This window comes from Ranitomeya variabilis, chromosome 2, assembly GCF_051348905.1.
Source record: "Ranitomeya variabilis isolate aRanVar5 chromosome 2, aRanVar5.hap1, whole genome shotgun sequence".
Taxonomy (NCBI): Eukaryota; Metazoa; Chordata; class Amphibia; order Anura; family Dendrobatidae; genus Ranitomeya; species Ranitomeya variabilis.
Window position 1 is genome coordinate 441,035,653 of NC_135233.1, and position 14,755 is coordinate 441,050,407.

At 39.3% G+C, this 14,755-nt stretch overlaps 1 long non-coding RNA gene across 10 annotated transcripts in view; it reads right to left on the bottom strand.

Moving 5' to 3' along the window:
• The window catches only part of LOC143806493 (uncharacterized), a 138,889-nt gene that overhangs the window by 104,551 nt on the left and 19,583 nt on the right, over nucleotides 1-14,755 (bottom strand). For 6 of the 10 annotated variants that reach the window (XR_013221479.1, XR_013221480.1, XR_013221477.1 and 3 more), the window contains one exon: nucleotides 13,349-13,409. This is a non-coding gene — a long non-coding RNA (uncharacterized LOC143806493). Of the gene's footprint in view, nucleotides 1-11,032; nucleotides 11,130-13,348; nucleotides 13,410-14,755 lie in introns of all 10 variants that reach the window. The other 4 variants (XR_013221482.1, XR_013221478.1, XR_013221476.1 and 1 more) reach the window with 1 other exon arrangement.

Below are 14,755 nucleotides of genomic sequence, written 5' to 3' on the forward strand. Positions count from 1 at the left end.
CAGTGGCTTGCGAAAAAATTCACCCCCCCCCCCACCCTCCTCTTGGCATTTTTCATGTTTTGCTACTTCACAATCTGGATTTTCACAGGTTTTGCTTTTTGAGGGTTTGCAACAGTTCATGTAAAGAGCATACCTACAACTGTGATGATTTGGTTTCCTTTTTTCTGATGCAAAGAACAAATATGGTGAAACAACTGAAAACTTCAGTGTGCAAAACTATTCACCCCCTTAAAAGTCAGTACTTTGTAGAGCCTCCTTTTGCGGCAATTACAGCTGCAAGTTGCTGTGGATAAGTCTCTATGAGTTTTACACATCTTGTCACTGGGATTTTTGCCCATTCCTAAAGGAAAAACTGCTCCATCTCCTTCATGTTAGATGGTTTACTCTGGTGAACAGCGATCTTCAAGTCTGACCACAGATTATCAGTTAGATTAAGGTCTGGACTTTGACTAGGCAGCTCCAAAACATTTACACTTTTCCCCTTAAACCACTTGAGCATTGCTTTAGTAGTATGCTTTGGGTCATTGTCTTGTTGGAAGGTGAACTTCCACCCCAGTCTCAAGTTACTGACAGACTGAAACAGGTTTTGCTGGAGAATATCTCTGTTGTATTCGCGCAATACATCTTCCCCTCGACTTGGACCATTTTCCCTTTCCTGCTGCCAAAAAACATCCCCATAGCATAATGATGCTGCCACCACCATGTTTCACTGTGGGGATGGTGTTCTTGGGATGATGAGCTGTGTTAGTTTGGCGCCAGACATAGCGTTTATCTTGGTGGCCAAAAAGTTCAATTCCTCTGACCACAGCACCTTCCTCCATACATTTTGGGATTCTCCCACTTTTTTTGGTAAACTCAAAATGAGACTTACCATTTTTGTGTTTAAATAAAGGTTTTTTTCTTCCCACTCTTCCATAAAGGCCACCTCTATGGAGTGTACAGCTTATTGTGGTCATATGGACAGATACTACAGTCACTGCTGGGGAACTCTGCAGCTCCTTCAGAGTTACCTTTGGTCTCTGTGCTGTCTCTCTGATTAATGACCTCCCTGCCCAGGCTGACAGTTTTGGTGGGTGGCCCTGTCTTGACAGGTTTGTTGTGGTACCATGCTCTTTCCATTTGATGATAATGGATTTGATGGAGCTCCGGGGATCATCAGAGATTGGAAGATTTTTCTATAACCCAAACCTGGCTTGTACATCTCAACAACTTTGTCCCTGACTTGTTTGGATATCTCCTTGGTTTGCATGGTGTTGTTTGGAGATCTCCTTGGTTTTCATGGTGTTGTTTGGAGATGACCTTGGTTTTCATGGTGTTGTTTGGAGATCTCCTTGGTTTTCATGGTGTTGTTTGGAGATCTCCTTGGTTTACATGGTGTTGTTTGGAGATGACCTTGGTTTTCATGGTGTTGTTTGGAGATCTCCTTGGTTTTCATGGTGTTGTTTGGAGATCTCCTTGGTTTTCATGGTGTTGTTTGGAGATGACCTTGGTTTTCATGGTGTTGTTTGGAGATCACCTTGGTTTTCATGGTGTTGTTTGGAGATCTACTTGGTTTTCATGGTGTTGTTTGGAGATCACCTTGTTCTTCATGGTATTAGTTAGTGGTGCCTCTTGTTTATAGTGTTGCAGTTTCTGTGGCCTTTCAGAAAAGGTAAAGTGTATATACTGACAGACATGTGACACTTGGATATCACACAGGGGGGACGTCCCGTCACTAAAAATGGGTCTTTTGAAGGGAATTGCTTGCACCAGAAATTTTTAAGAGCATCATAGCAAAAGGGGTGAAAACATATGCAATATATTTTAGGTTTTTGATCCCATAAATTTAATTTATGCCTATATTTTTCTCACTTGACTTCACCAACTTAGACTATTTAGTGCTGAAGCATCACGGATAAATTGGATTACAAAAATATTTATACACAGGTTGTAATGTAGCAAAATATGTAAAAAGCCAAGGGGGAGGGAGTATTAATACTTTCGCAGGCCACTGCAGTTACAGACACATTTTTTAAAGAACTTGCCAGGAGGTTGTTCCAAACACTTTGGAGAACTAACCACCAATCTTCTGTGGATGTCGCTTGCACAAATCCTTGCGTCTCTTCATGTAATCCCAGACAGGCTGGATGATGCTGAGATCGGGACTCTTTGGGGCCGCATCATTACTTCCAGAGCTACTTGTCTTCTTTCAGGTGAAGATTATTCTTTATGACATTTGCTGGATGTTTGGGATCGTTGTTCTGTTGCAGAATAAGTTTGGAGCTAATCAGACGCCTCCCTGATGGTATTGAATGCTGCATAAATGTCTGCCTGTATTTCTCAGCATTGAGGAACACCAACAAATGGGCAACGCTGAGGACCGTAGACGCCATGGTCAGCCAAGGAAACTTAGTGCGGCAGATGAAAAACACAACATGTTACTGCCCTTATAAATTTGAAGATGTCCAGCAGTGCCAACAACTCAGAACTGGCAGCGACCAGTGGGACCATCTATACCCATCTAATGTTCAGAGATGTTTGGCCAGAAATAGTCTACATAGAAGAATTGGTCCGGATCAGTAATGTCCTCAACGTAGATGTACAGGTACAATGTACAGGTAGGTACTTATCCATCATTCAATATCTTCAAGGAAGCGACGAATTGGCTCCAAATTTATTGTGCAGCATCACAACAACCCCAAAACATACAACCAATGTCATTTAGATTTATTTCCAGTTTAAGGAGAAGAAAAAGTTCTGGAAATTATTATGTGGCCCCTACAACAACCTCCCTGCCAAGTTCCTTCAAAAAATGGGTGCAAGTGAACCTAGAAGAAACGATGAAGGCAAAGGGTGATAATAGAATACTAGGGAGCAGAGAAAGGCAAAAGGGTGGCACATCAAATATTGATGTGATTTAGATTTCTATTTTGCTCATTCACGTTTCCATTTTGCTAATTGCTAAAAAATAAATGATTAACACTTTTCAATTTGAAAACAAAAGGCTTTCATAATACTAGATATTTTATATGTGCATATATATATATATATATATATATATATATATATATATATATATATATATATATATATCCACAAATTAAAAAACAGTATATATATATATATATATATATATATATATATATATATATATATATATACATATATATGTATATATATAATTAATGAACCCAGCTATACATTTTCAGGATATTTCTAGACTACAGAATGCCAGATTAAACATCAAAATGTTGCATAAATAAATGGAGATAAATGGCGCCATATTATACATACAAGCTGCCAGCCTACAGCAGAACCTATAAAAAGATGTGAAGTCTACAAGATATGAGCCATGCTACTGATAATTTTTCCATAAACTAATAAGCATTATTTTGAGGTAGAACAAAAAATAAACGAAGAATAAATAAAAAAAAAATAGTAATGATAAAAATCAAATACTTGAATTTCAACACTGAAAGAAAATGAGGTTGATGTAGTAAGAAAAAATAAAGTGGCTTCAGTATGAAAAAAGTGATCCCCTCTGGGTATTGCTGTGCTATTCTCTTGCAGAAGGTGGTACCCTTTAACTTGTAGCCATATTTGACCTTCTTGAAGGTGCGGTCCTATGCTCGCTCTATATATAAGATATATAAATCTTTAACATATTATATCAGTGTGTAAAGGGTGGCTCTAAACTGGAAAACTGTTTAGACGGCATTTACTTACTATAGTATTAAAAAATGGAGTCTCTTCCGTGACTTACAAGAGAGGCCCAAAAATAGAACAGGTCAGACAGCGGAATCATTAACTCCCCACGGCCTCTATGCAGAATATAGGCAGCCATAAATGACGGAGTATGGGGATTTTATATTCAACAAGCAGTTTATGGATTACTATGGAATTACTTTGTAAGCTTCTACTGTGGAATTACCACATGTGGTCTGTATATTTTGCATAGTGGGAAAATGGCTTGGATTGGTAAATAGAAATATAGATAGACATGAGATTGATGGAAATATAACCAGATAAAATGTTAGGATGGATAGATAGGTAAACATAGAAAATTGGAACAGCACTTAACCAATAGGTGGGTGCACGCCTCCCAGACAAAACATCCAAGACTTGCCTCAATCCAGACATAGGAAAGCATGTGGGTTTGAAATAAAACCTATTTTTTTCACCTTTAAACTATTGAGTGCTGCCTGCATTTTTCCTATATCGAGATAGATAGATAATAGGTAGCTAGATAATAGGTAGCTAGATAATAGATAGATAGAAAGATAATAGATAATAGATAACAGATAGATAGATAGATAGATAGATAGATAGATAGATAGATAGATAGATAGATAGATAGATAGATAGATAGATAGTAGCAATATAAAAAAAAGCAGGCAGCACTCCAAAAAATAGTGAAAAAGGTGGATTTTATTAGCCTATATGGTGTGGAAACATTTCGGTAGTGACCAACCTTTCTGAAACCTTGAAAGGCATTGAGAAAGGTTGGTCACAACCAAAATGTTTCCACACCATATGGGCTAATAAAATCCACCTTTTTCACTATTTTTTGGAGTGCTGCCTGCTTTTTATATTGTTATTATCACTACAAACGTATATATGTTTGGGGGGCCTTGCACCCATGATTAACTTATACAGTGCTGTTCCAATTTTTTGATAGATAGATAATAGATAGATAATAGATAATAGATAATAGATAGATAATAGATGGATAGATAATAGATAATAGATAATAGATAGATGATAGATAGATAGATAGATAGATAGATAGATAGATAGATAGATAGATAGATAATAGATAGATGATAGATAGATAATAGATGGATAGATAATAGATAGATAATAGATAGATAATAAATAATAGATAATAGATAGATAGATGATAGATAGATAATAGATGGATAGATCATAGATAGATAGATAGATAGATAGATAGATAGATAGATAGATAGATAGATGACATTTTTGCAATTACTAATCTGAAGGATGGTAAATCAGACTCTTGGACATTCTACCCAATTTCCAAAAACATTGGAGGGTACCAAGCAAAATAAATATGCAAGGGCGTACATAACGACTGGGGCCCCATAGCAAAAGTCCTATTTAGCCCCTTCTGCCCCATGAACCCAGTGACCTGTCATTAAACAACCCATTGGGTTCCCGTGATTACATTGCTGGGGCACAGTGGACATGGCAGGGGGATCCCCATCTAACAATTTAGATTCCATAGTCGCTTCTTAAGAGTTAAATTACTTCTGCAAACAAATCTAGCACCAATCAGAACAGGGCGTCTGCTGTGTAAAACAGCCGACACCTGCCAGATACAGAGCAGGCGCAGCATGTGAGCGTGCACCATACACCTCCCATAGCCGTCGTGTCTTGCCACCATTGGTACGCCACTGGAGATGTGTTGTATAGATTCATCAGCTGTCCTGGCCCAGACCCTAACTTCAGTGGATTTCATGGTGACCTCCCTGTTCGGTGGTACATTTATGGCAACATAGGATCTCAGGAAAGCAGTGATATGGAGGCGGTGAAGCTGATTGTATATGGGGGGCCATTACATATTATCTCACAGACTGGACAGAAGGAAATGACATAAAGGCGACCAGTGACTGCACCTCCAGTAACCACTATACCTATCCCACTGGAGATGGCAGACAACGGGGGCATGTGTGCCAGGCATACTATGGGGGTGACTGGTACTAAGCTGGTCACCTTCATCTACTATGTGACTATTATTTCTGTTTACAACCCTGCATCTCCCCAGTCTACAGATAAAGAAGGTCCTGCTGTTCTCATCCCATTTTTGTGCCTTCAGTACATTTTACAAAATGAAGCAAACATGGCACAGACCCCTCTCTCCAGAGCTGCACAGCCGCTGTATGGGATACCTGTATACTACGTGCACCCGGGACCTTGTAATGTCTCATACACCCTATATACAGAGCAAGACGATAGAGTCGGATATACCTACTATACAGGAGAGGGTCCCAGGAGAGCAGTACTTGGGCGCCTGTGAGTCTGTGACATAAACTAATCGCTGCGTCGGGGGTGGGAAGTGGCCCCCTTGCCTCTTGGGCTCCTGTACGACTGCACAGGTTACTCCAATAGTATGTCCGCCCCTGCTACTATATACAGAGCAGGACCTCAGCTTATACAAGGCTAATTATATGCAGAGAAGGACTTCACTATATACAATGTCCCCTATATACAGAGCAGCACCTCATAATATACAATGCCCTCTATATACAGAGCAGCACCTCATAATATACAATGCCCCGTATATATAGAGTAGCTCCTCATAATATACAATGGCCCCTATATACAGAGCAGCTCCTCATAATATACAATGCCCCCTATATACAGAGCAGCTCCTCATAATATACAATGCCCCCTATATACAGAGCAGCTCCTCAGAATATACAATGCCCCCTATATACAGAGCAGCTCCTCAGAATATACAATGCCCCCTATATACAGAGTAGCTCCTCATAATATAGAATGCCCCCTATATACAGAGCAGCACCTCATAATATACAATGCCCCCTATATACAGAGCAGCTCCTCAGAATATACAATGCCCCCTATATACAGAGCAGCTCCTCATAATATAGAATGCCCCCTATATACAGAGCAGCTCCTCAGAATATACAATGCCCCCTATATACAGAGCAGCTCCTCAGAATATACAATGCCCCCTATATACAGAGCAGCTCCTCAGAATATACACTGTTCAAAAAAATAAAGGGAACACTAAAATCCCACATCCTAGATATCTCTGAATGAAATATTCCAGTTGCAAATTTTTATTCATTGCATAGTGGAATGTTTTCAGAACAAAAAAAACATAACAATTATCAATGTAAATCACAACTAAAATCCCATGGAGGTCTGGATTTGGAATGATGCTCAAAATCAAAGCGGAAAATCAAATTACAGGCTGATCCAACTTCAGTGGAAATGCCTCATGACAAGGAAATGATGCTCAGTAGTGTGTGTGGCCTCCATGTGCCTGTATGACCTCCCTACTGTACAACGCCTGGGCATGCTCCTGATGAGGCGACGGATGGACTCCTGAGGGATCTCCTCCAAGACCTGGACTAAAGCATCCGCCAACTCCTGGACAGTCTGTGGCGCAACGAGACGTTGGTGGATGGAGCGAGACATGATGTCCCAGATGTGTTCAATCGGATTCAGGTCTGGGGAACGGGCGGGCCAGTCCATAGCTTCAATGCCTTCATCTTGCAGGAACTGCTGACACAGTCCAGCCACATGAGGTCTGGCATTGTCCTGCATTAGGAGGAACCCAGGGCCAACCCCACCAGCATATAGTCTCACAAGGGGTCTGAGGATCTCATCTCGGTACCTAATGGCAGTCAGGCTACCTCTGGCGAGCACATGGAGGGCTGTGCGGCCCTCCAAAGAAATGTCACCCCACACCATTACTGACCCACTGCCAAACCAGTCATGCGGAAGGATGTTGCAGGCAGCGGATCGCTCTCCACGGCATCTCCAGACTCTGTCACGCCTGTCACATGTGCTCAGTGTGAACCTGCTTTCATCTGTGAAGAGCACAGGGCGCCAGTGGTGAATTTGCCAATCCTGGTGTTCTGTGGCAAATGCCAAGCGTCTTGCACGGTGTTGGGCTGTGAGCACAACCCCCATCTGTGGACGTCGGGCCCTCAGACCAACCTCATGGAGTCGGTGTCTAACCGTTTGTGCAGACACATGCACATTTGTGACCTGCTGGGGGTCATTTTGCAGGGCTCTGGCAGTGCTCCTCCTGTTCCTCCTTGCATAAAGGCGGAGGTAGCGGTCCTGCTGCTGGGTTGTTGCCCTCCTACAGCCCCCTCCACGTCTCCTGGTGTACTGGCCTGTCTCCTGGTAGCGCCTCCAGCCTCTGGACACTACGGTGACAGACACAGCAAACCTTATTGCCACAGCTCGCATTGATGTGCCATCCTGGATGAGCTGCACTACCTGAGTCACTTGTGTGGGTTGTAGAGTCCGTCTCATGCTACCATGAATGTGAAAGCACAACCAACATTCAAAAGTGACCAAAACATCAGCCAGAAAGCATTGGTACTGAGATGTGGTCTGTGGTCCCCCCCTGCAGAACCACTCCTTTATTGAGGGTGTCTTGATAATTGCCAATAATTTCCATCTGTTGTCTATTCCATTTGCACAACAGCATGTGAAATTGATTGTCAATCAGTGTTGCTTCCTAAATGAAGTTTGATTTACTTGCAGTTATACTCTGTTGTATAAGTGTTCCCTTTTTTTTTTTGAGCAGTGTAGAATGTCCTCTATATGCAGACAGCTGGATACACATTACAGTTTGTCAGAAAAAATGTATTTTATTGTATTTCTATAGGAAGGTATATGTACTACTTATAGGATAGGGGGTGTTGTACGGGTTATATTTACTACACATTATATATATTGTAGTTTCTAGATTACCCATTGTAGGGTCATCACTAGGCTTTCTTTCTTCCCTAACCCTATATATATATATATATATATATATATATATATATATATATATATATATATATATATATATATATATATACAGTATATATATATATATATATATATATATATATATATATATATCGAGGTCAATGCAAATTGACTTGTTGTCCCCTCCACCCCATCACCCAGCACCCTAGACTCAAGATTGGGCCTTTATTGCCTGTACTGACTGTATATATGGGTCTTAGTATCGATCTTATTTGCTGTTCCATAGGTTTGGGTCTTGACTCCTTTTATTCCCCTTTCTATAAAGAGGTCACCATTTTTATATGTGCTGGTACGATTCCACAAGTATGTCTCTTCTGACAGTATACAGGGATCTCAAGAAAAGGTCTTCTGGAAATGGTAGACTTAGAAAACTTGCAAATTCTTCCAGATTAAATGCAGTTTTTCTGGGTATAAACTACATTAAATTGATCACTGATCTCTTTTCTCAATACACCATCCATCTCAGAACATTCACCTATTCCCTTATAATTACTATGTGGGCCATGGCTAGCTGAGCACGGCTGCACTGCCCTTTATTATTGGCAGTGTAAATTTGCACAGGGATCCCCCTTCCTCTCTATAGGGGTACAGAAGTCAATATAAGGAGGGCTGCTTTGTTTTTAATGCCTTCTATCTATGTCCCTGTCCTAGGGCTTTAAGGAAGACAAGGAGCCTGATGGATCAGACAATTACTTTCTTCAAAAAAGAGACATCAGTTTGGAATGTAAAATAAAAGGACGGCTGGGAAGTGGGACTACTGTCAGTGCTTACTATTTTATATATTCTTAAATATTTACATTATAGAAAATATTTAAAGTACACAAAACATCATGAATGCTAACATCATGTAACCGATGGCAGAAAAGCACCAAAAAGTGTATAAAATATATAAAAATATACATATGCAAAATACATCAGTGCTACGGAAGAGAAAAAGTAAAACAAGAGTCCTTCCATGGAGACAGGCCCTATATGTGGATGCATTGTATCCATTTTTTTTGCCTCATTATATATAGGAAGTAGTCTGGGGTAATCTTAAAAGGTTAATGTGTGGTGCTTAGCTATGTGAAATAAAAACATATAAAATAAAACATATGAAAAAAAAAAGTTTGTCATGCCGTATACAAAAATAAAAAAAACACAAAAATAGAAATAATTAATAATTGATAATTTAAGATAATATATATATATATATATATATATATATATATATATATATACATAAATATATATATTTAAATAAAAAAGTATATATATATATATATATATATATATATATATATATATATATAATTAGTCTCTCAGATCCGGATATAGAACAAAACCTGCAAAATCTACAATGAGCAGGGCCTATATGGCATGTACTGTTTATTGTCCTATGCAGAAAAGGTAGCCCCATTGAAAAAAAAAAAATTCTAAATATGTGCCCCTCTCCTGGCATGTCTCCTTCCATCCCAGTATAGCTGAGGCTTAGCTCTATAGTAACCATTTTTTGCTGTAGAGAAAAGCAAAGTGACTCTACGACCCAACAGGGTAAAGACTAGATATTCATCGGACCATCGACTGTGTGGAGAAGCCCCAGAATCAGTGAAATCTGTCCCTAACCCAACATATAAACCCCAGGCGATGGCCACAAGCCCACAGACCCTTGCATTGACTTACCTCCTGACCTCAGCATTATTTTTCTCCATTCTGATTCCTGGTATATAAGAAAGGCCGAAGTGCTAACCCAAGGGGTATTAACAAGGAGATTATTATCTAAATGCTGAAGTCAAAGAACCAATGTGTCAGTCGACTATTTTCTCTTGTATCGCAATAAGATAAAGCTTTAGATTTACCTGCAGTCCCATGTAAAATCACGGGTTACCTAGTGTGAATCAAGTAGCGGAGCCTCAATACTATTCTATCCCATGTATTAGGCTGGGGTTGGGTCAGCTCTCTTGGGGAAATAGTTTCACCTAGCTGACTATTGGTGGTGGACAATCATCCAGGTGAGAGCTATCTGTCCAAGTTGGACTGCCATATTATATCATTGTGTATGTATCATATGTGGGTTGTAGTTGTCCTACGTGTTGCTCCTAAATCCATGCACAAAGGCATAGGCAGCCATCCACTACAACAACCCTGCATGAATTAATCCTACTAGGAAAAATGTAATTAAAAATGAACTGTATATAGCATGTAATATACCGCAGCCCTATAGATATCAATTACAGGGCAAAAAGTTTTAGTAGTCTGACAGATACAGTAGCTAATATCTGTGTATAATGTGTATCTGATGGGTCTCAGCTCTGGAGAAATGTGACATAAAGCCATGGTAATGGAGGTTAGATGCTTTCTGAACTTCCCATTGAAGCTCAAATGGCTGATAACAGAAGAGCAATAGATTGTCTGGATTGCACAGCAAGAGTGGTGGCTGTAGACATCAGATTGTTGGCCGATGCCCCCAAACTTGTCAAACATCTGATGTCTACAGCCGGCTGGGGTATAGAAAACAAGAGCTACTTACCTGCTACAGTGCGCACAGGCGCTGGGTGCACCCTATGCTCACTGTACACATGGCCTGCGCAGGGCTCAGTGGGGAATTTGGCTTTTACGGGAAGGTCCTGAGAGTGGGAGAGATATGAGTGCTTGTCAGAAATGTGCTTAAAGGTCATTGTTACCCAAAAATGCATAATTGCTTTACAATCTTATTCTATTTTTTACAAGTCTTTAATGGAAACAATCCTCCCTTATTTTCAGGAAAATTATCTATCTATCATCTATTATCTATCTATTATGTATCCATCATCTATCTATCATCTATCTATCATCTGTCATCTATCTATTATCTATCATCTATCTATCTATCATCTATTATCTATCTATCATCTATCTATTATCTATCTATCATCTATCTATCATCTGTCATCTATCTATTATGTATCATCTATCTATCATCTATCTATTATGTATCCATCATCTATCTATCATCTATCTATTATCTATCTATTATCTATCTATCATACCTAAATATATACAAGGGCATCACTCCAAAGTCAAATGATAAAAAAAAAAAAAAGATTTTAATTAGGCCTTGCAACATTTCGGCACAAAATGGCAGAACCTTTCTCAAGCAAGACTTGCCATTTTGAGCCCAAAATTCTCCTGGGTTAACTAAAATCCATTTTTTATAATCTGATTTTAGCGAGATATCCCCATTTTTTGTAAGTTTTCTATATGTAAGAGATGTTTGGTGATTACCTTGGATGCTCCATTTTGTATGGAAAAGGTATGCTTTTATTTTTCAATTTATATGTATATATATTTATTAAAAATATCATACTTGCAAACATACACATGTATTGACAGCACCTGAAACTAAGAGTATCAGGATATACTATAAAAAGTGTATACAGGACCAATGTTACAAAATGCTACCTGTATACATGGACATGATATAGACAAGATGTATACACAGATGTCTAGTGATATATAATGTCCACTACACACAGGACAGTATCTCAATACTCAGCGAATACAGAACAGATTATATTTTCACGGAGGGCGGTACCTTCTGCTATCCCTGTACACAGAGCAGGGGTATGTATATCTTACAGGTGCTATAGCAAATACCTGCTTCATTGAAACTTATATTACTCCCATACAGGTTGTACACAATAAGCACAGTTATTAGATCCAGTATGCAATAATTAGCTGACACATAAGCCAATGTATGTAGTTCTGGATACCTAGAAACTTCCTTAACCCCTTAATGACAGCCAATACGTCTTTTAACTGACCTGAGATATATGAGAATAGCCTCCCCATACAGGTGACAATCTAGCAGCTGTCGGCTGTACACTATAGCTGACAACTTGCTGCATCAGCCACAATCAGTGTTTGCACCTTGCATATCTGTTTAACCCCTTAGATGCTGCTGTCAATAGTGACTACATCATTATAAATGGTTAACAGAGTGTGGGGGCTTCCTCTTTATCCCAATTGGTGCCCTCAGATCATGATCGTGTGGTCCTGATGTTTGCGATGGCTATTCATGACCAATTTGCGGCCTTAGAGTCTAACGGCTGTAGTAATCTGTTCAGAAGTTAGAGGCTTTAAGGTGGTAAAAATACACATTTTCATTCCTGTCATGCCACCTTGCATTAATTCCTGTAAAGCACCTGAAGAGTTAATAAACTACCTGACAGCAGTTTTCAATACGTCAGGGGGTGCGGTTTTTAAATTGGTATCACGTTTGGGGGTTTCCCAATATATAGGACCCCTAAAGTCACTTCAAACATGGATAAGTTCCTAAAAAAATAAATTTTGTAAATTTCCTTGAAAAAATGAAAAATTGCTGCTACATTTTAAATCCTCCTAAAATGCTAACAAACTAAAATAACATTTTATAAATGGTGCTGATGTAAAGCCGACATGTGGGAAATGTTATTTATTAATGTTTTGCTGTGGTATGACTTTCTGGATTAAAGGGATAATCATTCAAAGTTTGAAAATTGCTAATTTTTTTACATTTTTCTCAAATTCCTGATATTTTTTATAAATAAACACAAAAGATATTGACTTAAATTTACCATTATCATAAAGTATAACGTGTCACGAAAAAACAATATCAAAATCACTGGGATTTGTTGAAGCGTTCCAGAGTTATTACCACATAAAGTGACACTGGTCAGATTTCAAAAATTTGGCTCCGTCACTAAGGGGTTAAAATTCCAAATGTCTCCTATTCAGTTACCCTACAGTACTGGATGTGCCCAATCATGTAAGTGTAATTCTTCTTTAGCATTAGGGGTACCTTGCAGTCTGTACATAACCACCTCACCTGTACATGGCAGGTTCCCACAGCACGGTCCTGGAGGAAACTCATCTTGGATATCTTATTCCTAAAACGACAAGAAGACAGAGGCCATGACACACCCTGAACACAATGGTAGCATAAAGCTGCACATTAAAATGACCCAGACCTGCACCGAACATATATAGGAAGTAAAAAGCAATGAAAACATAGAATATAACCAGATCATGAAAATGATATAGACTGACCAAGAGTAATGTGTCATCATCATCATCATCATCAATGGCATTAATCCAAGTATAAGCAGTTGTATCATATGACCTTATATACAGGAAAATGATATACAGTGACCAAGAGCAATGGGTCATCATCATCATCATCATCAATGACATTAATCCAAGTATAAGAAGCTGTATCATATGACCTTATATAAAGGAAAATGATATATAGTGACCAAGGTAATGTGTCATCATCATCATCATCAATGACATTAATCCAAGTATAAGCAGTTGTATCATATGACCTTATATACAGGAAAATGATATAGAGTCATTATATGTGAGAGGGCTCAATAACAGAAATATATTGACTATCCAACAGCAAAAATGGGGAAGACTTGGACCGAGGAATCAGAGATCATACAGCAAATGGCAATGGCAGTACTAACCTATTCCACCTTCCCACCCTTTTCCATATATATATTATATTCCATATATATATATATATATATATATATATATATATATATATATATATATATATATATATATATACTGCATATATACAGTATATAGTAAACAGGAGCCATGCTTTAGACGACTGCTCACATCATCGTCCCTGCCACGTTGCAGCAGCTGATACAGTCTGGACGAAGGTTCTCACTACCAGAGCCATTAACTCCGATCTTCTCTGTAAAGACAATGCCCAGATATATAGACACGACCCCCACTCCTGCCCACTGTCCATGTCTGTGACTTGGTGACATTCTTAGGTCTATACAGAAGGTCTCCCTCTTCCTTATAGCTGCAACTTTCTAGCTACAAACTTAGTCCTTCCAGACAAGGGAATCCCCTGGAAGTTGGAGACTCTTCACAGACCCCAGAAGAACAGATGTTCCTTGTGTCTTCCTCCTATTATACTCTAACCACCATTACCATCTCGGTGGGCTCTGGACACAACAGACCCCAGGACCAGAGAAACAGTGTACGATCCTCCTGCAACTTTCACTGCAGGGACATTAGAGGGGACATTCTGGGGGTGATCCTTCTTATAACCCCCATGTAGCAAGCTGCCAGAGTCTCCAAACCTCCAGTGATCGCCCTTCCACCATCCTCGTCTGCAGACACACCTAACCATGCGCTGGAAGGTGAGTCGTGACTTCCAGTGCGACTGCAGCAGCAAATCTACAGGTGACGAGGAAAGCTTAAGGAATCC